Source organism: Lissotriton helveticus, chromosome 8 (assembly GCF_964261635.1).
Source record: "Lissotriton helveticus chromosome 8, aLisHel1.1, whole genome shotgun sequence".
NCBI lineage: Eukaryota > Metazoa > Chordata > Amphibia > Caudata > Salamandridae > Lissotriton > Lissotriton helveticus.
Window position 1 is genome coordinate 57,332,993 of NC_136069.1, and position 26,755 is coordinate 57,359,747.

The window sequence follows — 26,755 nt, forward strand, 5'->3', positions numbered from 1 at the left end:
TAGTTGCCCTGAGGGGCCCTGATGGGGTCATGGTCCATTCGGAGTCCGGTATATTGCGGGTTCTTAAAACACACCTACAGCAGGTGTATACGGCAGATCCGCTGGTCACGGAGGCGTCCTATCAGCCTTACCTCCGTGGAGTGACTCTTCGGGCCCTTCCGAGGGAGGCGGCGGAGGAATTGGATGGGGCCCTGACCCTCCACGAGGTGCGAGTGGCTATGGCAGGCTTACCGACAGCGAAATCCCCGGGAGGAGACGGGTTTCCTTACGAGTTCTACCACGCATTCGGGGATGTCCTCGGCCCCCTCCTCCTCCAAGTCTTCCTTGCGGCGCTGGAGGAGGGCGCTCTTCCGCCCACAATGTACCAGGGTGAGATCTGCATGCTTCTCAAGCCGGGTGGTGATGGCTATGACCCCGCGGCGTACCGCCCTATCACAATGATTAACACGGATGTCAAGATCCTGACCAAACTCTTGGCCGCTCGATTGGCGCCGCACATGGCCCAGTTGGTTCATGAGGACCAGTGCGGGTTCATCCCCGGGCGCAACACCGCGATGAATCTGCGGCGATTAACCCATGTTATGCATGAGGTGCGCGACAGAGAGGATCCCCAGGTCCTGGTGTCGATAGACTTGGCCAAGGCGTTTGATACGGTTAGCTGGGGGTACCTATCGGCGGTGCTTCAACAGGTGGGATTGGGGCCCGTGTTTCGCGAGTGGATCCAGATACTATATCGGGCGCCTCGAGCCAGAGTCAAACTTGGGGCTGCACGCTCGGAGGACTGGGCGTTGGGGAGAGGCACCCGGCAGGGATGCCCCCTCTCGCCACTCCTGTTCGCCCTGGCAATCGAGCCATTGGCGGTGGAAGTCCGTACCACGATGGCCCCATGGGGAATCAAGGTGGGGAGTAATATCCACACGGTGTCCTTGTATGCAGACGATGCTCTGTTTTACTTAACATCTCTGCAGGACGCGCTACCGGTTCTGCTTCAGCTACTGGACCGTTTTGGCGCAGCGTCGGGCCTGCGTATCAATGCAGGGAAGTCCCTGGTCTTCCCCCTAGCGGGATATGATGTGGACGCGCGTGGGGACTTGCCACGCCTGGGGCTGCGGTGGGAACTGGAGGCCTTCCGCTATCTGGGGATACATGTGGCGTCGTCGGACGAACAATTGCTGGCCCGCAATGCGGATAGGGTGGTACATTCCCTACAACAATCGGTGGCATTCTGGAACACGTTGCCTCTCTCCCTGATGGGACGACTGGCGGTGGCGAAAATGGTGATGCTGCCGCGAGTGCTATATGTGTTGCAGAATTCACTGTGCCCACTTCCCCCGCGGCTGTTCCGCACCCTCAATACACTCCTCACGTCCTTACTCTGGGCAGGCAGGCGCAGTAGGGTTGCTTTGCACACGGTTGTCCGGAGCTGGGAGGAGGGGGGGTTGGAGGCACCGAGATTCGACCTCTACTACTATGCAGCTCAGCTGTCGCCAGCTGCCAGGTGGTTCGCGGATGCGGACACCTGGGAACTACGACTCCTTGCGGGGAGCGCGGATGAAAGAACAGTACAGATGGCCCTGATGCGCGGCAGGGGAGCGGACGCGACGCTGCCGTATATAGTGCGCCACACCGCAGCCATCTGGCAACGTGTGGTGGAAAAAATCCTGCGGAGGGCCCCCTTTCACAGGGAACTGCCGATATGGATTATGGCCCCAGTGGTGGACATGGAGGTACACATGCCATTCCATGAATGGAGAGCGGGTGGGTGCGAACTGTTGGCAGATCTCTACCCGGACGACACGTTTCTCTCTATCGAACGGGCAACGGAGACGTTCAGTCTCGGTGAGGGCCAATTCCTACATTACAGGGGCCTCCATGCGTTGGCTCGAGACACTTGGCCGCAATTCCCTGATGTGCCCCCTGTGTCCCATACCCTCAATGTTATCCTTTCCTGTGGTAGGGGCAGGAAGCTGATAACCCTACTGTACTCGGCCATGCGGCTGGACTCCACCCCGCCGGTACCCCCGGCGTGGGCGGCTTGGGAGGCTGACCTGGGGGTTGTACTGGACCCGGCACAACGCAAACGCATCGGTACCCTCACCCGGAAGGTGTCGTGCAATGCACGGTTCAAACTGACACACTTTAACTTTTTACACCGAACCTATGTGACTCCGGTTGCCTTGAAGCGTATTGCCCCGGACAAGCGTGATGACTGCCCTAGGTGTGGCGCGTCGGGTGCATCATTCCTTCACCTGGCGTGGGAGTGCCCGTTGGTTCACACCTTCTGGCGATCAGTGGTGGCGCACATTCATAAGGTTACTGTACTCCGGATGGAACTGACCCCCCTTCACTGCTTGTTAGCCTTAGTCCCCAAGCCCAGGAGGTGTAATTTGTCCTACAAAATGTTACAACTGCTTTTAGTACTGGCAAGGAGGAGGGTGGCCATCACATGGATGGGGCAGAGGGCCCCGGAGATGTCGCAGTGGCTTAGAGATGTAGGGGAATGGACCCTGGCGGAGGAAACCTTTATGCAAACCGTGCGTAGGGATGTGAAGTTGCAGGACGACCTGCTTGCGTGGAGAATGATGCGAGAGGTGGGAGAGGCATCCGAGGACTCGGATGGAACAAGCGCGGAGTTGTTCACCCCTGGGGACACAGGGTCTGAGGATGAGGGTGGTGGGGAGGGTGAGGGAGGACAGTGAGTCGGGGGAGTGCCTGTCTGCACGCGCACATGTAGGATACACCTGTGCGGAATTGTGTTTTAGTATCTGTAAGTTTCATGCCTAATATACGTAATGATTGCTGCTTTATCTGCCGATGGGAGTGCCATAATGAGGTGAACGACCTGTGTACACATGTTTTAGTTACAAATGCCGAAGTTTTGGGGGGGAGGGTTCCATTGGGGAGTTGGGGGGTACCCTGTATAATAAAAAAAAAAAAATAATAAAAAAAAAAAGCAGATTAGAATATCCTGCCGCGCAGTTACATAGCTAGGTTCGAGACCTGGCTCCCATGCTACCACCTGTCGCCGCCCGGCCTTCGGGTTGTGGGCTGAGGGGCCGTGTACACAGCAGAATGTTATTGGCTATGATGTCGTTGTTTTTTTTGTAACTGTCGGCGCAACTGTTATATACTAATATTGTCTGCAACAAAAATAAAGTTTTAAAAATAAAAAAATAAAAAATTGACTGGGGGTACTTGCTCTTCCCGGATCTGCGCTTGCTGGCACGTAAAAAAAAAGAACTGACGTCAGCGCGAGTGGGCGCGTATAAATTGCTCCGGCGACGTCATCCGGGCGCTACCGACGCCAACGACGCACGCGGAGCTGCACGACGAAGCCTACGGATGCGTAGGGATACTGCTGACGAAAAACGTTCGGGATCCAGTCAGACGCCTGGGGGTAATTCTAAGGTAAGGAATCTATCACTACATGTTTCTTTCAGATACACAATTTAAGCTTCTTCAATATAATTTAGTACATCAAGTATATCGCACTCCACACACGATCAGCAAAATGTACCCATCCCACGCAGATGAATGCCTTAGATATAAACAGCAAGGGGCAGACTTTCTTCATATGGTATGGTCATGCAGATCACTGTTCTCCTTTTGGGGAAAAGTATTCAAGGAGCTGCGGGAGGTCACTGGATGGAATATCACTAGCGACATTAAACAGGCATTATTGGGGATTTTACCTGCACCTAAAGGGAAAAAGCCTACTAGGAAACTAGTTAATCTTGGACTGGTGTTAGTCAGAAGATGAGTTGTTATTACATGGATGAATCCCCGACCACCAAAATCTACAGACTGGAAGCGGGATATCTGGGAATGGGCGACAGCGGAGTTGGTGACAATGGAATTAATCCAGAAGGATGTTAAGGCCGAGGAGGACATTCTGGCATGGTCCTCCATGTTGATAGCTATGCAGGGAAATCAAACGCCTGTATCTCAGACTGCCCTGATAACACTGACCTCCAGTAGCAATTAATAAATATGGAAGGGAAACTAGATCCTGAGCAGGCATCTATATATTGATAAACTAGGAGAATGCGAAGATGAACCTGTATTCTGGGAAAGAACTGGCATGAGGGAAGGGATCTGGGAAGGGAGGAAGAGGGGTGTGGTTAATTTAAAAGTTGTATGTTTATTGAAAACATGTAAGAGTCATAAAAAATGTGAATGTAACTATTGATGTCATTTATAGAAATGGACGTAAAGCGTTTCTTAAAAAAATGTCAATAAAGTATATATATTTTTAAAACAATCTATGAAATTGACAACACTTTAAAAGCGCAGGGAAGTCTTTTTTTCGTTTGCATAACTTCGCATGATTGGTCCATTGGTGTAGCGTCTTACAAAAGCTATACATGATTAATTAAATTGGTTTTAGCTGCACAATTTAGCTTATTGCAACACAATGTTTAAGTTTAAGAACAGATAACTATCTGAGTGAGAGGTGTAGGTTTTCAGGACCTGCTGTCCATACAATCGAAGCACATCTCCCCAAAAATAACAACAAACCAGATTTTTAGCTGCAGTCTGCTTCTAGAGTAAAGGCTACTGAAACAGACTCCAAAAGTTAGCTAAAACTTTCTTGCATTAACTAGTCATGGGACGCCACCTGACACTGCCATTGTGTCCTGAAACCCCACAAACCATCACTCTCCCAGGAGGTAGGAGCTCCACACGCGCTCTTAAGTGCTGCAGCAACACCGTGGCGCGGGACGCCACCTGACATTGCCATGTCTGTTGGATCAGAGGGGGACTTCAAACCCCACAAACCATCACTCTCCCAGGAGGGAGGAGCTCTACACGAGCTCTTAAGTGTTGCACCAACACCACGGTGTAGGACACCACCTGAAACTGCATCGACTGCTGGATCAGAAGGGAGACTTCAAACCCCACACACCATCACTCTTCCAGGAGGGAGGAGCTCTACACACGCTCTTAAGCGCTGCAGCAACACCGCGGTGCCGGATGCCACCTGACACTGCCATTGTCAGCTGGATCAGAGGGGGGACTTCAAACCCCACAAAACATCACTCTCCAAGGAGGGGGGAGCTCTACACGAGATCTTAAGCGCTGCAGCAACACCGCGGAGTGGGATGCCACCTGAAACTGCATTGACGGCTGGATCGGAGGGGAGACTTCAAACACCACACACCATCACTCTCCCAGGAGGGAGGAGCTCTACACATGCTCTTAAGCGCTGCAGCAACACCACTGCGCTGGACGCCACCTGACACTGCCATTGTCTGCTGGATCGGAGGGGGGACTTCAAACCGCACAAACCATCACTATCCCAGGAGGAAGGAGCTCTACACTCGCTCATAACCGCTGCAGCAATACCGCAGCGCGGGACGTGTCATGGCCTGTCATGCGCCAGTCAGCGCCAGAAAAAGGCAGGGCAGGTCCACCTCCCTTGGCCTCTTCTCCATGCACTCCATCGCGAACTGTAAGTACTGGGCCCCCATATTGTTATATCCCTAATTCTACTTACAGTTTTTTGGGACATTTTACAAGTCTAAATGGGGAAGAGAAAGGCATCAGACAAAAGTATGGGAGCAGGTAGTCTAAGGAAAATCCCTAGCCACGCCGTAGAGAACTGTACCCTCAATGAGACTGACAAACTAATTGAGGAGGTCAAGGGTTTGCTAGCTCCTAAGCCAAAGACCAATGGGCTAGGTAGGCAAGGGGAAAGGAAGGGCCAGGTGGGGATTAGCCACAATGGATCAAAAAGTATAGCAATGTATTTTAGCCACATAGCTGGTCCCCTTCCATAGCTTCAGCCTTGGAAAATCTTAGCCCATGTGATACGCCACTCCCCCCCAGCCCTGTGACATCCCGACCAGCCCGAATGAAGAATATTTGGTTATTCAGGTTGATTGCTCTCACCAATTTAAGATGCTGGGGAATGTGGAAAATCCTGAGAGTCCCGATATTAACATTCCACATGTGGGTAAGGGTCAGGCTAGTATACGCTCACACGAGGATCAGACCCTTGCCCTGAGTTCTGGCAGTTTGGAAGATCAATTGAATGGTTTAAGGGTCGAGAATAAATCCCTGAAGATGAATATGGATGTGATGGCTAAGTTGTTAAAAACCAAGCTGGATACTCTATCTGCCTTGATCAGGTTACACCCGAATTTCCTGGAAAGCACTGACTGTGCGAACTAAGCAACATATGGCAAATACTGGATTACAAAACCCGTATGCTGAATGTTCTACATTCAAAAGAGGCCTTAGCACCTCTAGGATTGATTTTATATTGTTGGAAAACGAGCTATGGCCCAATTGAATTGATATGCAGGTTGTCCCTCGACCATATAGTGATCATCAAGCACTAAGCGCAACCTTCTCAATGATCCCTTTTAAAGATGGAAAGATGGAAACCGTTGTAGCCACCTCATTAATTGACACTACAAACCATCTCAGAAATGTTAAATGGGCAGACCTGATAACGGACCCAAAGAACAAGTTACTTACCTTCGGTAACGCTTTTTCTGGTAGATACAATATCTGCCTGTGGATTCCTCACCTTGTGAATATCCCCCTTGCGTCAGCAACGTTCGGAATTTTTTCTTTGTAGCACGCCATAGGAGCACGGCTTCGCGCGCGACTCCGTCTGACGTCAACCATTCCTTATCAGGCCCACGCCGGCGTGATGATGTCAGTTCCGCCCTTTTTTCCATGCCTTCGAGGCACACGGACGGACCAATGAAAGCAAATATGCAAATATACCATGTACACAGTACATATAAATCAAAATCAATACAATAGTATAAACCATATATACATAAAGACTAGGTATAACAGAGTGGACAACGGGGAGGCGGGTGGGCATGTGAGGAATCCACAGGCAGATATTGTATCTACCAGAAAAAGCGTTACCGAAGGTAAGTAACCTGTTCTTCTGATAGATACATCTGCCGTGTGGATTCCTCACCTTGTGAATAGAGTCCCACAGCAGTCCCCACTCCCGGAGGAGGGTGTCCACTCTGCTATACCAGGAAATCTTGGAGAACAGAGCGCGCGAAGTGACCGTCCCTCCTCACCTCGGTATCCAAGCAGTAGTGCTTCGCGAAAGTGTGGAGGGAGGCCCAAGTCGCGGCTCTGCAAATATCCTCAACAGGTACACCTCTAGACAAAGCAGATGTTGCAGACTTTGCTCTAGTTGAATGTGCTCTAATACCCTCAGGAGGGTCCTTACCCGCAAGGGAGTAGCAGATCTTGATGCACAGGATTATCCACCTGGAAAGTGTGCGCTTGTGCACCGCTCTGCCCTTCCGACAGCCAGCAAAACCAACAAACAGCTGGTCGTCCACCCGGAAGTCTTTAGTCCTGTCCAGATAGAAAGACACCGCCCTCTTGGGGTCCAGACGGTGCAGTCTCTCTTCCTCCTTAGAAGGGTGAGGGGGAGGATAGAAGGTAGGGAGGGTAATGGACTGTCCAAGATGGAAGGGAGTTACCACCTTAGGCAGAAAAGCAGCCCTGGTCCTGAGAACCATCCTTTCAGCATGAATGGTCAGGAATGGGGGCTTGGAACTAAGAGCTTGAAGCTCACTTACCCTCCTTGCCGAGGTGATTGCCACGAGGAAGACCGTTTTAAAAGAAAGAAGCCTCATGGGACACTTGTGCAAAGGTTCGAAAGGAGAACCCATCAAAAAGGTCAGCACAAGATTCAAATCCCAATGAGGAACAACAAACGGAGAAGGGGGGAACATATTAATGAGACCCCTCAAAAATCTTAAGACCACTGGAGACTTAAAAAGAGAGGGCTGATCCGGCAAGCAGAGGAATGCAGATAAAGCCCAAAAGATACCCCTTGACCGTAGCAACCGCAAATCCTTGCTGCGCTAGAGAGAGCAAATTGTAAAATGTCAGATAAATGAGCCTTTAAAGGGTCAACATCCCTCTCCCTGCACCAAGAGACAAATTTAGACCACCTATACAAATAGATGGACTTAGTGGAGTCACGCCTGGCAGAGAGAATGACATCCACCACATCATGAGGGAGAGAGAAAGAACTCAGGTTGCCCCGTTCAATCTCCAGGCATGAAAGTGTAATGTCTGGAGGTGGGGGTGTAGAACCTGCCCCTCCATCTGAGAGAGGAGGTCTGCCCTGTGAGGGAGACGGAGCGGCGGGTGAGAGGAGAGGTGGAGAAGGTCTGTGTACCACACCCTTCTTGGCCAATCCGGGGCGATCAATATGACTTGGGCCCGGTCTTGGCGAATTTTCCTCAGAACCCGAGGAATCAACGGTATGGGAGGAAACGCGTAAAGGAGTTGACTTTTCCTTTTTTTTTTTTTTTTTTAATCTTTTTATTCACAGAATTTTTTTACATTTTCCCACCCTCTGGAGCACAGAGGGGGCATGGAGCAAATAATAAAGGAAAAACAATATTACCTAATCATATGAGATTTACACCGTATATTCCATCTAAAGTAAACAAAAAAAAAACTTCTTCTTAATACCAGAATAATACATCACTCCTTATTGGGGTGAGATCACTCTCCTTATACATACATATTGATATCAATTATACATTCTATATGTATTATACGTTATTATGCCTTATTATACCTTATTTACACATTATATACACATTTATACAAATTATATACAAATTATATACACATACATTTCCTATGCAAATCATACTTCTTCCTTCCACTTCGTTATTGTCTCCCATATTTCCAAGCCTAATTTCCTCAAACGTTTCCCTCTTCTGGAGTAGATCGCTTTTTCTAAATTGTATATACTCAACAGCCTGGCTAACCATTGTTGGAATGATGGCGCCATTTGATCTAACCATGCAGTGGCAACACACAGTCTGTACACTGCCATGGCCACAAAAATAAAATAGTTCCCTGTCTCAACATCATTATTTCCATCTACACCTAACAAAATAATCGCAGGTGTTAGGTTAGCAGGTAGTTTTAGTGCCCTTTGTAGAAACATTTCTATCTCTTTAAGTACTGTACCTAAACTCGGACATGTTGCAAACATATGGATGGCATCTGCATCTGCACTCGTGCATCTGGGGCAGTTTATACCAGTTGTCGCTCCCCATTGTGCCAGTTTAGCCGGGGTGTAATATAGCCAATACATAGTCTTGTAATGCTGTGCTTGTAATGACGCAGAGCATAGAATATTCATCCCTAATTCTAATGATATATTAAAACATTCTTGTTCTATGCCCAGCTTCGTTGACCAGATTTCCCCCCATTTAGCCATGTCGTCCGGTCTTTGTTCATTTAGCTCGAGATAAAATCTTTTAATTGTGCAATCTACTCCAGTTTCTATTATCTCTAATATGTTATTTTTTTCAAATCCTCTTGTTCCCCCTCTTTTGTTTTGTAGAAAGCTTCTTACTTGTAGATATTTGAAGAAGTGATTTGTCGACAGATTGAATTTTTTCTGTATTATTGCAAATTGTTTCACCCCTTGTGTCCCCATTACATCCCCTAGTTTTATTATCCCTTTCCTGTACCATTCTGTAAAAACTGAATCAGAGAATATATCTCCCGGAAATAACATATTCTCGTATAACCTCGTATACCTATTAAATTTCCCCAAACCAAACTTTTTCATAAAAGCCTTCCATATATTATATGCACCCAGTATAGTCTTAAAGCGTGTTCTTTTAAAATATGGCGTGTCAAAATTTTTCAAAAAAATATTTTTAGTTTCTTCACCCATCAATATGCCATATATCGCTAATGACCCTAAATGATCTTCTTCTTCTGCTTCAGCTCCACCTATTAATCCTACCATATACTGCAAGGCAGCGGCCCAGTAATACAACTTAAAATCTGGTAACGCCCATCCTCCTCTTTCCCGTGGGAGTGCCAGGAATCTCGCCGCTCTCCTAGTTTTACCTTTGGACCAAATAAATTTGTTAATCATATTTTCAATCCTTTTAAACCACACGTTATCAAACCATAAGGGGATTGTTCGGAAGAGATACAAGAATTTCGGCATGATTAACATTTTTATAATGTTCACTCTTCCAACCAAGGTAAAATGGAGATTATTCAGTCTGTCTAGTTCTCCCCCAACTTTCCGTACAATAGGATCGATATTTAGTTCTACTATCTTATCTAATTCTGAAGTTATAGTTATTCCCAAATAGGTTCCCGTCCGCGCCACCCGTGTATCCTGGCATAAGGCCTTACTATTTTTTATAATTTGTGTTTTTCCGGTATTCAAAGAATACCCGGAAACCTTCCCAAATTCCTTTGCCTCCTGTTCCACGTGTCTTATAGCCTCTGTGGGTGATGATGTTATGACCGCCACGTCATCGGCATAGGCTAAGATCTTACACTCCCCCCTAAGTGTGACAATTGGGGAGATGTTCCTATTTGACTCCAGTCTCCTAATTAGTGGGTCTAAATATATCGCAAACAGTAGCGGGGAGCATGGGCAACCCTGCCTTGTGCCCCTGTTAATTTTTACTTTATCCGTTAACCCCGCATTAATTCTAATTGCCGCCACAGGATCTCTATACAGTGTCTTTAACGCTGTTAAAAAGCCACTACCAAATCCCAATTTTTCCAAAACGCTCCACATATATACCCATGAAACACGGTCGAAAGCTTTTTCAGCATCAAGTAATAACACCGCGAACGGGTCCCCATCAGCCTCTGTTTTATCCATAAGGGTAATTAACTTCCTTACGTGGTGTGTAGTCCCCCGTCCCGGTATAAAACCGTGTTGGGTATTAGTAACTAGAGGTGTTATTACACTGGCGAATCTTGTTGCCAGTGCCTTTGAGTAAATCTTTGTGTCCGTGTTCATAAGAGTGATCGGTCTGTATGACCCCGGGTTAGTTGGCGTTTTCCCTTTCTTAAGAATAACCACAATTTCGGCCTCAGACCAAGTGCTTGGTATTGAACTTCCCTTCTGTGCCTGTTTCATGGTATAAAGCATATCTCCACCTAGCTCCTCCCAGAACACCTTATAAAACTCTAGCGGGATTTTGTCTGGACCAGCCGCCTTTCCTGATGGTAAACTCTTCATAGCTGTTTTTACCTCCTCTAAGTCTAACGAGTTGTCAATCCTCTTCTTCTCTGTTTCCTCCAACTGCCTCCCCTCATAATTGTTCAAATACTCCATTATGTCTTCAGGATCTTTTATATCGCCTTCAGAATATAACTTCGTATAAAAGTTCCTGAAGACTTCCCTTATTTGTTGTACATTAGTTAAAATCACCCCTGTACTGTCTTTAATTGCTTTAATCTCCCCAAAGGATACCTTCTGTCTAGTTCTGGCTGCTAACATTTTGCCCACTCTTTCATTCATCTCATAACAATTCTCTCTATTCACTGTATATTGTTTGGCTGCCCTTTCTGCTATCTGTTCTTCCTCCTCCATTCGCAATTTCATAAGTTTAAGATATGCAGAGTCCGTTGGAGCTCCATTACCAGCTTGATCTGTCCTACTATTCAATTCCTCCTCTGCCCGCAGTAGTTCCCTCCTTACCCCCTCACTTCTATCTTTCTCCTGTTTCCTTTTCCTAACCCCGTAGCTGATGGTCTCACCCCTCACTCCAGCCTTAAAACAATCCCACACTATCCCTACGGGTGCTGTATGCCTATTTATATTCAAAAATTCAGATATCCATCTCCTCATATGTTGAATATATGCGTCCTCCACTAGAAAAGCCTTTTCAAAAGACCACTCCGAGGCCTTCCTTACCGCTGTCATACCTTTTAAGGTGACTATAAGAGGATTATGGTCCGATAACAACCTTGGTATTCTTTCGATGTCTATCCCATCAATGCCTTGGCTGCTAACTAGAAAATAATCTAATCTAACACTTATCCTATGGGGTGCTGAATAATATGTAAAACCATCTTGACCAGGGTTAAGGGTATCCCAAACATCAAGCAAGCCATTATTTCTGGCTAAATTAACGATTGCTTTAAAAACTCTTTTCTTCCTTCCCTTATATTTAACTGGGGGCCCCAACCCCAACCCCCAATCCCCCTGCTCCATTGATATTAAGATCTCCTCCTATCAATATAAATGGAGCCCAGGTTGCCAACTCAATATCGATTTCTTCAAAAATCTCCGGATCATCTCCTGTAGACCCATAAATAGACCCAAGGGTGACCCATGTTTCTCCAATCAGACATTCTATCAAGGCCCATCTACCCCATACATCCTCACACTTTTTCCTAGTGGTGACATCTCTTTGCCTTGCCATAACCGCAACCCCCCTATTCCTACTTCCCTGCCTAGAGTGTGCTAAAACAGTAAGACCTAGCTGATCTAGCAGCCTAATTTCAGACAGTTGTATATGGGTCTCTTGGAGTATTAGAAAGTCTATTCTTAAACTTTTAATCAGGACAGCTGCCTTCTGCCTTTTTGTCTTATCATTAAGACCACACACGTTCCATGTCATTATTCGTGTACTCATCCTGGGTTTTTAACAGATACAATCACAATTTTAATCATTAAAAAAACCACATTACACATTATGACCACGGCTTTATATAACACAACCAACACAAACCTTCCTTCTGTTTCATTATTCCTCATATTCCATAATGTTTCCTGTATTATATATTTCCTATTTGCTTTACGCTCCTTGCCCCCCCGTGTCCCCCACCCTTTCCCCCCAACCCGACTATCCCACCCCCCCTACAGGCAAATAGGTCCAACGGACCTATATGTGACAGCTGTGTCTGCTTGGGTCCCACGCCCCCCCCCCGCTCCTGTTGTGTTCCTAACCCTCTACATAGAAGATGCTCACTTATTGTTACCAATCTACAAAGTTACATAACAATACACTACAATTCTCTGTTCTTGTGCTTCTATAGAATTTTCAGAGATCCTAACTTTATATCCTGCTGCCTTTAGCTGGTAAATCTACCACTAGACCCTGAGATTGTGTACTGTTCTGCGGGGTCCTTTCCTTGAGCCATGCCAAAAATTCAGCCGCTCTGACCTCAGAATGAAAGATTTTGAACTGGCCATCTTTTACCACCTTCAGTCTGCTAGGGAACATTAGGTATGCCTCACACCCAATTCTCTGAAATGGAGCTATTAGCTCCCGCAGTCTCCACCTACGCTCTACCGTTATATGACAGAAGTCTGGTCTAGCAAAGAACTCTACCTCCTGGTATCTACATTTTGCCTGTGGTCTTGCTTTGGCCATTATCTCTTCTCTCAATAAGAAGTTGCCCACATAAATTAGGAATGCTCTAGGCCTTTTTGAACCATCCCCCTTTCTCTGTGTAAAAGGAAATCTATGAGCACGCTGAATCTCTGATTCCCAGTCCCAGCCTTTTATGTCTGGAAGTGCACCCTTGAGGAATTCGATTATGTAAGCTCTAGCGTCCTGTCCCTCCCTTCCTTCCGGAATACCTAAGAGTCTGACATTATTTCTCCGCTGCCTGTTCTCAAAATCTTCGAGCTTCCATAATACATCGCTGTTAATTTTCTCTTGGTCTTGTCTAAATTCCTTCCATCCCTTCGTTTCATCTTCCAGGACCCCCGTTCTTTCTTCCACCTCTGTAACTCTCCCTGTCAACTCTGTGCACGCTTTATTTACTTTTCGAAGGGCATTTTGTATTTTTTTACTTTCCTGTCTGGCTCTCTGGCTCTCTACCCTTGCCTCAGTCTGAATTTGTTTAAGCATTGAAAACATAACTTCAAACCCCAAAGGTGAATTTTGACGTTGGCGTTGCTCCTGATTTTGAATCTGAGTTTCGGGTAGGCCTTGCCTGGCTCTCTCCTCATTCAACCGTAAAGATCCCATAGTCTCATCTAGACTCCCAACACCCTCTTTATACATCTGAGATGTAGCTGCGTAGTCCCAGTCGAGTCTCTTTGCAACATTAATAGCTGCTGGGCTTATAGATCCTTTTGTTCTTCTCCTTTTTTTGGTCAAGACTTTAGATTTACGTTTTGCAGCTAAGTCTTTATCAGAAGGCTCTCCAGAGCCAGAACCAGATGTGGATATGGTCTCTGTTACAAGTCCTGATAATGTCTGGTCACTTCCCAAGCCGGCGATAGAGGAATCCTCTGACTCACCCCCCCCACCGCCCCCACCTCTTCTCCTTCCTCCTCACCCTCGTTAACAGAGAAAAAATATTCGTCAGAAGGGGAGCCAGTTAGAGATATCACAACCTTAGGATCACTATTAATCATTTTATCACTTCCGTTTCCATCACCATTTCCCTCACCAACTCTCCCCCTCTCAGGCTGTTTAGATGCGTTAGTGTCATTACTGTCCCCCTCTGTAGTGACAAGAAAATTAGAAGCATTAGTATTACTCTGCTCCTCCCTTAATGCCTCTGTCACTGCCTCCGTCAGAATCAGAATGTTGTCTGACCCCGAGTTTAGAGGCGGAGTACTCTCTTCAGCATGGCGCAAGATACTATCATTCTCTATAATACCATGGTTGACATTTGTATTATTTGTATTATTTGGAACATAGTTGACTTTTCCAACTCAACTGAAACGCGTCCCCCAAGGCTCCTTGCAATGGATACTGGAGACTGCAGAATGACAGGCAGTGCGCATTCTCGTAAGTGGCGAACAGGTCCACCCGAGGAGTCCCCCACATCTGAAAGATGTCGTGAACCACCTCCGGGTGAAGCCTCCACTCATGGTCGGCAGAGAACTGCCGACTGAGACTGTCTGCACGAACGTTCAGAACCCCGGCCAGATGATTTGCCATCAGACAAATCTGATGGTCCTGAACCCAGGACCAGAGACGCAGAGCCTCTCTGCAGAGACACTGCAACCCCACTCCTCCATGCTTGTTGATGTACCACATCGCGGTCGTGTTGTCCGTCAGGACCTGAACCGACTGACCGTGAAGGGAAGGGAGGAAGGCCTTGAGCGCCAAACGTATCGCCCGTAATTCCAGAAGGTTGATGTGAAGCAACCTTTCCTCTGGAGACCAAAGACCCTTGACCTCCAGATCCCCCAGATGAGCACCCCACCCGAGAGTGGATGCATCCGTTATCACTGTGGCCACCGATGGAGGCAGTTGAAAAGGCTTCCCTTGTGACAGGTTGCCTTCCATGCCCCACCAAGACAGATCCGCTGCAGCTTCTCTGGAGATCCTCACTGACTCCCTGAGATCTCCGTTGTGTTGATACCACTGCTTGCGGAGGCACCACTGGAGTGCCCTCATGTGCCAGCGTGCATGACTGACCAACAGAATGGAAGAAGCCATCAGACCGAGCAGGCGAAGGACCTTCAGGACTGGAACAACCGCTCCATTGTAGACTAAAGGAATCATCTCCTGTATGTCGCGAATCCTTTGAGGTGGAGGGAATGCACGACATACAGTAGTGTCCAGTACCGCACCTATGAACAGGTTGCGCTGGGAGGGCACCAGGTGAGACTTGGGTACATTTATCGAAAAACCCAACCTGTGCAACAACTGAGTTGTCTCTTGCAGATGATGGAGCACCCTCACCGGCGACTCCGCCTTGATCAGCCAGTCGTCCAGATACGGGAATACAGGAATCCCCGACCTCCTGAGATGTGCTGCCACCACTGCCATCACCTTGGTGAAGACTCGAGGCGCAGTAGTAAGCCCAAACGGAAGGACCGCAAACTGGTAGTGCTGCGACCCCACCGTAAAACGGAGATACCTCCTGTGCGACTTCAGGATGGGAATGTGGAAATACGCATCCTGCAAGTCGAGCGACACCATCCAGTCTTCTTCCATCAGCGCTTGAAGAACCTGAGCAAGGGTGAGCATTTTGAACTTCTCCTGTTTGAGATAGAGGTTCAAAATCCTGAGGTCCAGGATAGGCCGAAGCCTGCCACCCTTCTTGGGTATCAGGAAATACCGGGAGTAGCACCCCTGACCCCTTTCCTGCTCTGGAACCACCTCTATCGCACCTTTTCGGAACAGAGCCAGGACTTCTTCCTGCAGGAGAAGCAGGTGGTCCTCTGAACAAAAACCTTGGCAAGGAGGGTAATTGGGAGGGAATTCCTGAAAAGGAAGTGCATACCCATTCTCTACGAGATTGAGAACCCAAAGATCTGATGTAACCGATTCCCAATCTCGTAGAAAATGACTAAGCCGACCCCCTACTGGCCCCACATGATCCAGAATGGTGGATCTAGGGCTGCTTTGCTGATGCGGGTGGGGGTTGGGAATTATTGGAGGAAGTGGAGGAGGAGGAGACTTGACGTCCACGACCACGACCCTTCTGTCTACCTCTATAGGACTTATACAGAGGGTTCTGCTGCTGCTGCTGTTGTTGCTGTGCCTGTCTGAAGGGACGAAAAGAGGATCTCCCAAAGCCTCTAAACTTTCTAGTTGTCGACCCTCTCATCTGGAGACCCAAGGATCTTGCGGTAGCACGGCTATCCTTGAACCTTTCCAGGGCGACATCCGCCTTCTTACCAAAAAGACCAGTTCCTTCAAAAGGCAAGTCCAGCAACGTAGATTGCACATCCGCAGAGAAATCAGAGGATTTCAACCATGCAGCCCTCCTGGACGCAATAGAAGAACCCATAATCCTGGCAACAGAATCAACTGTGTCCATGCCACTCTGAATAACCATACGTGCAGCAGCCTGAGTGTCCGAGACCACCTCATTAAAGTTCTTTCTGTCTTCCTCTGGAAGCTTAGGTGATAACTGCTTCACAGAGTCCATCAACGCATGGACATACCTTCCTAAAAGACAAGTAGCGTTAGTGGACTTAAGAGCCATGCTACCTGAAGAGAAAGTTTTCTTAGCAGACTGATCCAATTTTTTTGAGTCTTTGTCCGCTGGAACTTGAGGAAAGGAGCCCGCTGCCCTGTTAGAACATGCCGCCTGTACTACAAGGCTCTCCGGAGATGGGTGCGAAGAGAGAAACTCAGGGTCACCAGGAGCCACCCTGTAGCGCCTTGCAATCGATCTTGAAACCGTAGGAGCAGACAACGGTCTCTTCCAAACCTCCTTTATAGGATCAGATAAGGCATCAGTGAACGGCAAAGTAGGTTCAACTATAGAAGAGGGCGAGTGCAAAACCTCTGTAAGGATGTTGGGCTTGTACTCAACCGTGGGCAGTTTCAAGTTAAGAAGATCAGCAGCCTTCCTAATAACGACGTGATAGGGTGCCACGTCCCTAGAAGGAGCATCAGAAGCAGAAGGTAAACCCCATTCAGGAGAGAGCTCCAGACCACTAGCATCACGCAGGTCTTCAAAGTCATCATCATGATCAAGAAGCTCACCCTCTTCCATATCTGAATCTTCACCACCTTTTTCTTCCAGGAGACGCTGAGCCCTGCGCCTCGACCACTCCAATCGAACCGAAGTCGACGGATCCGGTAACGACTCCGACGGAGCCGGATTCGACGTCGAGCGAGGAGCCGGAGCAGACGGAGGACGAGACTCACGGACAGGTGTGGTACCTCGATCCAAACTACGAGGTCGATCCGGAGTCGGCGAAGCCGCATACGGAGTCGAAGACCTCGGTGGAGCCGTACCGAGCCAAGGTGTTAGTGGCACCGGCATAAAAGGCATAAATGGAGCTGGAGCATACGACTGAGGAATGCCCAAATTGTACGACAATGGACCCATGGGACCAACAGGTGCTCCAGCGGGGTACATTGCCCTGGAATACACTCCAAACATCGCATTGAGAAAATGCGAGGGGTCCTGACCAGGACCAGGAAAGGGAGGGTACGAACCTACCGGATGCTCCAAAGGAGGTCGTTCCGACATAGGTTCATTCTGACCTTCTGGATCCACAGGAGCCTCCATCGGAGTTGGAGTTTGAGGAGCTACCTCTTCTTCCTCCTCATGTTTCGAAGAATGTAAAGATACCGTATCCGATTCCGGAGTCGGGGAACCTCCGACGGACTGAGCAGGAGAAGGAGAAACGAAGTCCTTATGGTGTTTGCGAGACTTCTTCTTCGAATCTGAAGATTCCTTTCCTGAATGATGCCTCGAGCTGTGCTTCCTCCTCTTGTGCTTCTTCTTCGAGGAGCTCGAAGCGTGACCCGAAGCCGACTTTGATCCAGACCTTGATCTCTCCCTGGACCTCGACCTCGCTCTGGATCTCGACCTCAACACCGACCTCGACTTCGATCGAGACCTTTGCTTCGACTTCGAGCGTCTCAACGTCGACCTCGAAGATCTCCCAGCATCTCTTCCCTTTACCTTCGCGAGAAGTAGTTTTGCTTCACGCTCACGAAGCGCCTTTGGGTTCATCTTAAAACAAGACCGACAGTTCTTTACGTCGTGGTCTGAACCCAGACACCACAAACAGTCGCCATGTGGGTCGGTGATCGACATCATGCGGGCGCAAGACCCACACTGCTTAAATCCTGTCTTCCTCGACGACATTCTCGATGAAGAAACAAATCGCAAGGAGAAACAGAAACCTTAGGACAATAGCCAGATACTAAGTATCGCAGAAGATCCCGAAAACCGTTAGCGTCGGAGACGCGGAAAAAAGGGAACTGACGTCATCACGCCGGCGTGGGCCTGATAAGGAGTGGGTGACGTCAGACGGAGTCGCGCGCGAAGCCGTGCTCCTATGACGTCGTCCACGTCGGCGTACTACAAAGAAAAAATTCCGAACGTTGCTGACGCAAGGGGGATATTCACAAGGTGAGGAATCCACATGGCAGATGTATCTATCAGAAGAAATTGATATACATATACAATCTTTAGCCCATAAACTCACCCAGATAGACCTTGCTAATGTCCACAACATCAACTTGTTATTATACACTGCGAACTCATGGAATAATTAAGGCCTTGCTTTAAGACTGAACAGAGGAGAGGAATAGTTAAAAGAGAAATGCCGTCCTTGTTTAATAAAACCTGCCGCCTAGGGAAAACTCATTTATTGAGAGCTGTCAAAAAGGGTTCAAGACAAGATATTATCATGGCTAGGCACAGCTATAAAATTATGTTACTCAAAGCAAAAAGAGATTGGGAAGATAATCAATTTTTGACCATTGCTGAAACTTTAGAGAAGGGAGATCTTAAAAGCTTTTGGAAACTGCTATCAGTCAATCAGGACATTTGTAACAATTTAGAACCTATAATTAAACCTGAAACCTGGGTCACCCATTTTTGTGGCTTGTATAGTGTCACAAATCCACAAAGTAATGTAACAACCTCTACCTTGGATGGATTTTATGGCCATGCCCCGAAGCAACATGAGAAGGAAAATCCTGCTCTAGGCGAAGCTCATCTTACATTTTGTCTATTAGACACTTAGCAAGCTGTGAAACTAACAAAAAAGGGAAGGCGTCAGGAATGGATGGTGTTCCTGGTGACCTTTATCTTTCATATTTGAATGCCCTATCTAATAGTATACTAAAAGGTAATTCAATGCCACCAACATGGCATGGTGCTGTCATAATACCTATTTACAAAAAGGTGACAGAACAAACCCCTCCAACTAGAGACCCATAAGCCTACTAGATACTACACAAAAAATATTCTGCAGAAATATTCTTTTTAAATTAAACAAATGGGTTGAACAGAACAACATCCTTGATGAGGTGCAAGCAGGGTTTAGAGCCAAGGTCAGCAAATTGGACCAGGTCCTCCGCTTCAAGGTGATAACCAGGAAATATGTCACCTTTAAGCATGACCATCTATATGTCGCTTTCATCGATTTGAGAGCAGCATACGACCTGGTCCCAAGAAAAACCCTGTGGGAAGTATTTGCAGGATATGGTATTCCCACAGAGCTATTAATAATACTGTTAGAGCTTCACGCTACAACCTACGCAAGGGGTAGATGGAACAATGCAGGTGATCTGATAAGAAGGATAAAGATTAATTAAGAAGTCAGACAAGGGTGCGTTCTCCCTTCAACACTTTTTAGTTTATATATTAATGGCGCAACGATCACCTAATGAGGAGATCGGCCTTTTTTTTTTTTCGCAGAGTTTTATATAGCGCGAACTAAACCCGAACCGAATCGGGTATCAGAGCTCTTTACATAGCACCAGTTACGTTACATCAGGACACACATGCATTTTAGGCACGGGGAGATTAAGTGATTTGCCCAGAATCACAGGAGGCTTTGGCGTCGTTACCGAGACTCAAACCCTGATCCCTAGGTCCGAGGTCGAGCGCCCTAGCCGTTAGGCCAACTCCTCTCCCCTATCCCCTGACTGTCACCTGCCCAGCCGGACCTTGGGCACTGTTTCTCCCCTTCTCTGTGTCTTGCCCACCCCCCTTATCGTATTTCTGGTGCCCTGCTTTCTCCTCGTCGCCTCTCTTTCCAGCTTTCGGACCGTTGCCCGTTGGAGCTTCCTTGAGACCTACAGAGGAGACTGGCTTTGGATTATCTCCCTGGCCGTCACCTACCCACTCGGTCTTTGAGCTGACTTTCCCTTGATCTCTTTTCCGTCTTCCCCCTCGTCCTCGCCCTTCTCACTCTACCGCTCCCCTTTCCCTCTCTATTTGTATCTCCGGACACTGGACAAAGTTCTTCCTCGTCTTTCTGCTATTGCTCCTTCCTCCCCTCCTTTCCTATAAATTCTCTCAACCTCGATGTTTGTTTACTGTACATTACAATGCTATTTGTAACGCAATGTTCCTCTGTTGTAGCGCTCAAATACCAACGGGTCTAGCCAGCGCCCTATAATCCTTTTAATGTACCTTCCAATGCAACGTTCCACTGGTTATGCGCTCTGATACCTCCGGGTCTAGATAGCGCTATATAACCTTCGCAAATCGAATAAACTGAAAACTGTTTTATCTTGAACGTTGAGACCTGTGCAACTTGGCTGATGACCGGTGGAGCTGATTGACAGCTAATGAGGAGATTGGCCCTGGTTTTGCCCCTTGACCGTCACCTACCCAGCCGGACATTGGACATTGTTTCCTCCTCGTCTCCTCGCTATTACTCTTTCCTCCCCTCCCTCCTATGACTTATTGAATCATTGTTTATGTGTACTGTACCTTACTATGCTCTTGTATCTGATGTAACTTTTAATGCTACGATCTTAAATGTAAAGCGCTCTGATACCCTCTTGGGTCAAGTTTGCACTATATAAAACTTTATAAATAAACGAGGAAGCTGAAGGAATGCACAAATGATTCTCCTAAATTAGCTGGGGTGCCCACCCCTATTCTGATGTTCGCAGATGATACCCTGTTGATTTCTCGTACGCCTATGGGTCTGCAAACAGAATTAAATGCAAGGAAAGAGGACTCTAATTAAACCCTTCCAAATTCAAGGTAATGACTATAAATCCACATAAAAAATATAGAGGCAATATGTTTATCGAAGAACTTCCTCTAGAAAAAGTGACCCATTTCGATTATCTTGGGATGAGGCTAAGCGTAAGTCAAGCAGCATCAGGAGGTGCGACATCTCCTGTTATTACGGTATATAGAGCAGCAGTTGTACCAGCAGCGATATATGGAGCAGAGATATGGGGTTATGCTATCTTGGCGTCCCTAACTAATCTCGCAATATAAGTTTATTAAGGGTCTATTTAAACTTCCCCCAAGCTCCCCCACCATCCCATTATGACTTGACCTAGCACTTAGTCCTATACATCTAACAGTCCTAATGAACAAGTTACTTACCTTTGGCAACACATTATATGGTAGAGACTCTATCTGCAGATTCCTTACCTTTGAATTTCCCAGGCATCAGGCTAGATCCGGAAACTTTTGCTGAGCAATACCCCTTGTGCACGAAGTCAGGTGGCTCCACTCGGCTTCGCATGTCGTCGTTGACGTCGGTAGCATCGGTTATGATGTCGTGGTGCCAACATAGGTGCCACCCAGGCAGACGTCAGTACTTTTTATTTTTCCACGGGAGAAGCGCAGAGCCAGGAAATGAATGACATAAACCTGTGCAAAACTAGGGCCATGAAAGGAGAGTAACCCTAGATCTACTACATCAATCTGCAAAGTGAGGAGGCATGGGAGGGGCTGTAAGGAATCTGCAGCTAGATAGAGTCTCTAACAGATAATGCGTTACCGAAGGTAAGAAACTTGTTCATTTGATAGAGAATTCTAGCTGCAGATTCCTTACCTATGAATCAGATACCCAAGTCATACCCTCCCAGTGGAGGGATGTGGACTCATGGACTAGACTAAGAAGTCTTGCAGGACTGAGCGGGCAAAGTGCTCGTCCCTGCGCACTTGACCATAAAGGCAATAATATTTTGCGAACATGTGCAATGATGCCCACGTCGCTGCCTGGGCTGGACTGTTCGCATGAGGCACAGGGTCAAGACTGCTTTGCATATGGCTGGGTTCAAACAGGAATGGCATGGTGAGCAAAAAAAATATGGATTTAGGCCCAGATCTCTGTACTGGGGTGAATGTATGACATTGTTCTGCATTCTGTCCATCAACTGTTTTTTTTAGGTCTTGCGGCGAGATTCTAGTAAGCAGTACGGAAAGTCTGCCAAAACCAAGTCACACACCACCATTTGTCTGTGCCTCGCATCAGACTTCAAAGGTTGCCGCTCCCCCCAATCAGACTTCAAAGGCTGCCGCTCCCCCTCCCCCGCATCAGACTTCAAAGTAATGCGCTCGCGCTCCTGCTCCCCCACCCCCCTGCCACAGCAATGCCGAGAGCTTGTTTCTGGACGAAAGTGAAAGCCTACTGTGCTTGTTTCCAGTAGACTTGCTCCTCAAATGCTGTTTCTGTGTTGCCATCTCTCTAGGGACACGCAGTTTGAAAACACTCGACTTGCTAGCTGCAATGCTACATCCGCTATGCTTTGCCTCTAGACACGTTGATCCCTCGCAGACTGTGCTGACTCTGTCCCTCCTGATTCTGAAACTGACCAACACAGTCACCACTAGTCTCTTATCTCTGTCTTATGATGTCTACCCTGCCACCATTTACTTCGGACTCTCGCCCCTACTCACCCTCACACACCCTCACTCACCCTGAAACACACCCTCACACACACCCCTCACAACCCTCTCACCCTCACTCACCCTCACCCTCACTCACCCTCACCCCTCTCACCCCCTCACCCTCACACACCCTCACCCTCACCTCACTCACACCCTCACTCACCCTCATACCCTCACCCACCCTCACACACCCTCACTCACCCTCACACCCTCACCCTCACCCCCTCACCCTCACAACCCTCTCACCCTCACCCCCTCACACCCCCTCACACCCCTTCACCCTCACACAGCCCTCACCCTCACACACCCCCTCACCCTCACACCCTCACCCACCCTCTCACCCTCACACCCCCTCACCCTCACACCCCCTCACACACTCACCCTCACACCCCCTCACTCTCACACCCCCTCACTCTCACACCCCCTCACCCTCACACACCCTCACTCACCCTCATACCCTCACCCACCCTCACACACCCTCACTCACCCTCACTCCCTCACCCTCTCACCCTCACCCCCTCTCACCCTCACACCCTCACACCCCTTCACCCTCACACCCCTTCACCCTCACACACCCCTCACCCTCACACACCCCCTCACCCTCACACGCTCACCCACCCTCACACCTTCACCCACCCTCACACCCTCTCACCCTCACACACCCTCACTCACCCTCACACACCCTCACATACCTCACCCTCACAACCCTCTCACCCTCACCGCCTCACACACCCTCACCCTTACACTCCCTCACCCTCACAGCCACACACCCTCACTCCCTCTCACCCTCACACACCATCACCCACCCTCACTCACCCCCTCACCCTCACACCCCTCACTCACCCTCACCCCCTCACCCTAACAAACCTCCTCACACCCCCTCACTCTCACACACCCTCAACCTCACACACCCTCACTCACCCCCTCACCCTCACACCCCCTCACCCTCACCCTCACACACCCTCTTACCCTCACTCACCCTCTTACCCTTACTCACCCTCTTACCCTCACTCACCCTCACACCCCTTCACCCTCAGACCCTGTCACGCCCTCACCCTTACACACCCTCACACCCCTCACCCTTCACAACCCCTCACTCTCACACACCCTCAACCTCACTCACCCCCTCACCCTCACACCCCCTCACCCTCACACACCCTCACCCTCACACACCCTCACACCCCTCACCCTCACTCCCCCTCACCCACCCTCACATTCCCTCACCCTCACACACCCTCACCCTCACGCCCGCTCACCCTCACACACCCTCGCCCTCACACACCCTCGCCCTCACACACCCTCACACACCCTCACCCTCACTCACCCTCACCCACCCTCACACCCCCTCACTGTCACACACCCTCACCCACCATCACCCCCTCTCACCCTCACCGCCTCACACCCCCTCGCCCTCACACTCCTCACCCTCAACCTCACAGCCCCACACCCTCACACACCCTCACTCCCTCTCACCCACCCTCACCCACCCTCACTCACCCTCACCCCCCTCACTCACCCTCACCCCCTCACCCTCACAATCCTCCTCACCCTCACACCCCCTCACTCACCCTCACACCCTCACACACCCTCACCCTCACACACCCTCACTCACCCTCTCACCTTCACTCACTGTCTCACCCTCACACCCCCTCACACACTCACCCTCACACACCCTCACACCCCTCACCCTCACACACCCTCACTCTCACACACCCTCAACCTCACTCACCCTCACTCACTGTCTCACCCTCACACCCCCTCACCCTCACACCCCCTCACCCTCACACCCCCTCACACACTCACTCTCACACCCCCTCACCCTCACACACCCTCACCTCACTCACACCCTCACTCACCCTCATACCCTCCCTCACCCACCCTCACACACCCTCACTCACCCTCACTCCCTCACCCTCACCCCCTCACACCCCTTCACCCTCATACCCCTTCACCCTCACACCCCCCTCACCCTCACACACCCCCTCACCCTCACACCCTCACCCACCCTCACACCTTCACCCACCCTCACACCCTCACTCACCCTCACACACCCTCACTCACCCTCACACACCCTCACATCCCTCACCCTCACAACCCTCTCACCCTCACTGCCTCACACACCCTCACCTTCACCATTACACTCCCTCACCCTCACAGCCACACACCCTCACAAACCCTCATTCCCTCTCACCCTCACACACCATCACCCACCCTCACTCACCCTCACACCCTCACCTCACACCCTCACCCCCCTCACTCACCCTCACACCCCCTCACCCTCACACCCCCTCACTCTCACACACCCTCAACCTCACACACCCCTCACTCACCCTCTCACCCTCACACCCCCTCAACCTCACACCCTCACTCCCCCTCTTACCCTCACTCACCCTCTCACCCTCATACCCCTTCACCCTCAGACCCTGTCACACCCTCACCCACCCTCACACCCCTCACCCTTCACACACCCTCACTCTCACACACCCTCAACCTCACTCACCCTCTCACCCTCACACCCCTTCACCCCCTCACCCTCACACACCCTCACACCCCTCACCCTCACTCCCCCTCACCCACCCTCACACCTGCTCACCCTCACACCTGCTCACCTTCACACCCCCTCACCCTCACACCCCCTCACCCTCACACCCCCTCACACCCCCTCACCCTCACACCCTCTCACCCTCACACACCATCACACCCCCTCACCACCTCACACACCCTCACCCTCACACCCCCTCACCCTTACACCCCTCACCCTCACACTCCCTCACCCTCACAGCCCACACCCTCACTCACCCTCACTCCCTCTCACCCTCACCCACCCTCACTCACCCTCACCCTCTCACCCTCACACCCTCACCCCCTCACTCACCCTCACCCGCCTCACCCTCACCCCCCCCCTCACAAACCTCCTCACCCTCTCACTCTCCCTCCCACCCCCCTTCACCCTCACACCCCTTCACCCTCACACACCCCTCACACACACCCTCACCCTCACACACCCTCACTCACCCTCACACACCCTCACATCCCTCACCCTCACAACCCTCTCACCCTCACTGCCTCACACACCCTCACCCTCACCATTACACTCCCTCACCCTCACAGCCACATACCCTCACACACCCTCATTCCCTCTCACCCTCACACACCATCACCCACCCTCACTCACCCTCACCTCACACCCTCACCCCCCTCACTCACCCTCACACCCCCTCACCCTCACACCCCCTCACCCTCACACCCCTCAGCCTCCCTCACCCTCACAGCCCACACCCTCACTCCCTCTCACCCTCCCTCACCCACCCTCACTCACCCTCACCCCCTCACCCTCACACCCTCACCCCCCTCACTCCACCTCACCCCCTCACCCTCACCCTCACCCCCTCCCCCTCACAAACCTCCTCACCCTCACACCCCCTCACTCACCCTCTCACCCTCTCACCCTCACACACCCTCACTCACCCTCTCACCCTCACTCACTGTCTCACCCTCACACCCCCTCACCATCACACCCCCTCACACACTCACCCTCACACCCCTCACCCTCACACGCCCTCACTCTCACACACCCTCAACCTCACTCACCCTCTCACCCTCACACCCCATCACTCTCACACACTCTCACACCCCTCACCCTCGCACCCCTCAACCTCACTCCCTCACATTCCCTCACCCTCAATACTCCTCACCCTCACACCCTCTCACCCTCACACGCCCTCACCCTCACACCCCCTCACCCTTACACACCCTCAGACCTCCTCACCCTCACACACCCTCACCCTCACACACCCTCACGCCCCCTCACTCTCACACACCCTCACACCCTCACCCTCACACACCCTCACACCCTCTCACCCTCACACCCCCTCACCCTCACACCCGCTCACCCTCACACACCCTCACCCTCACACCCCCTTACCCT

At 49.8% G+C, this 26,755-nt stretch overlaps 1 protein-coding gene across 8 annotated transcripts in view; it reads right to left on the reverse strand.

Moving 5' to 3' along the window:
• LOC144772352 (sodium/potassium-transporting ATPase subunit alpha-1-like) overlaps positions 1-26,755 on the reverse strand; it is a 3,188,308-nt gene that overhangs the window by 741,621 nt on the left and 2,419,932 nt on the right. The gene's annotated exons all lie outside the window — the stretch shown is intronic.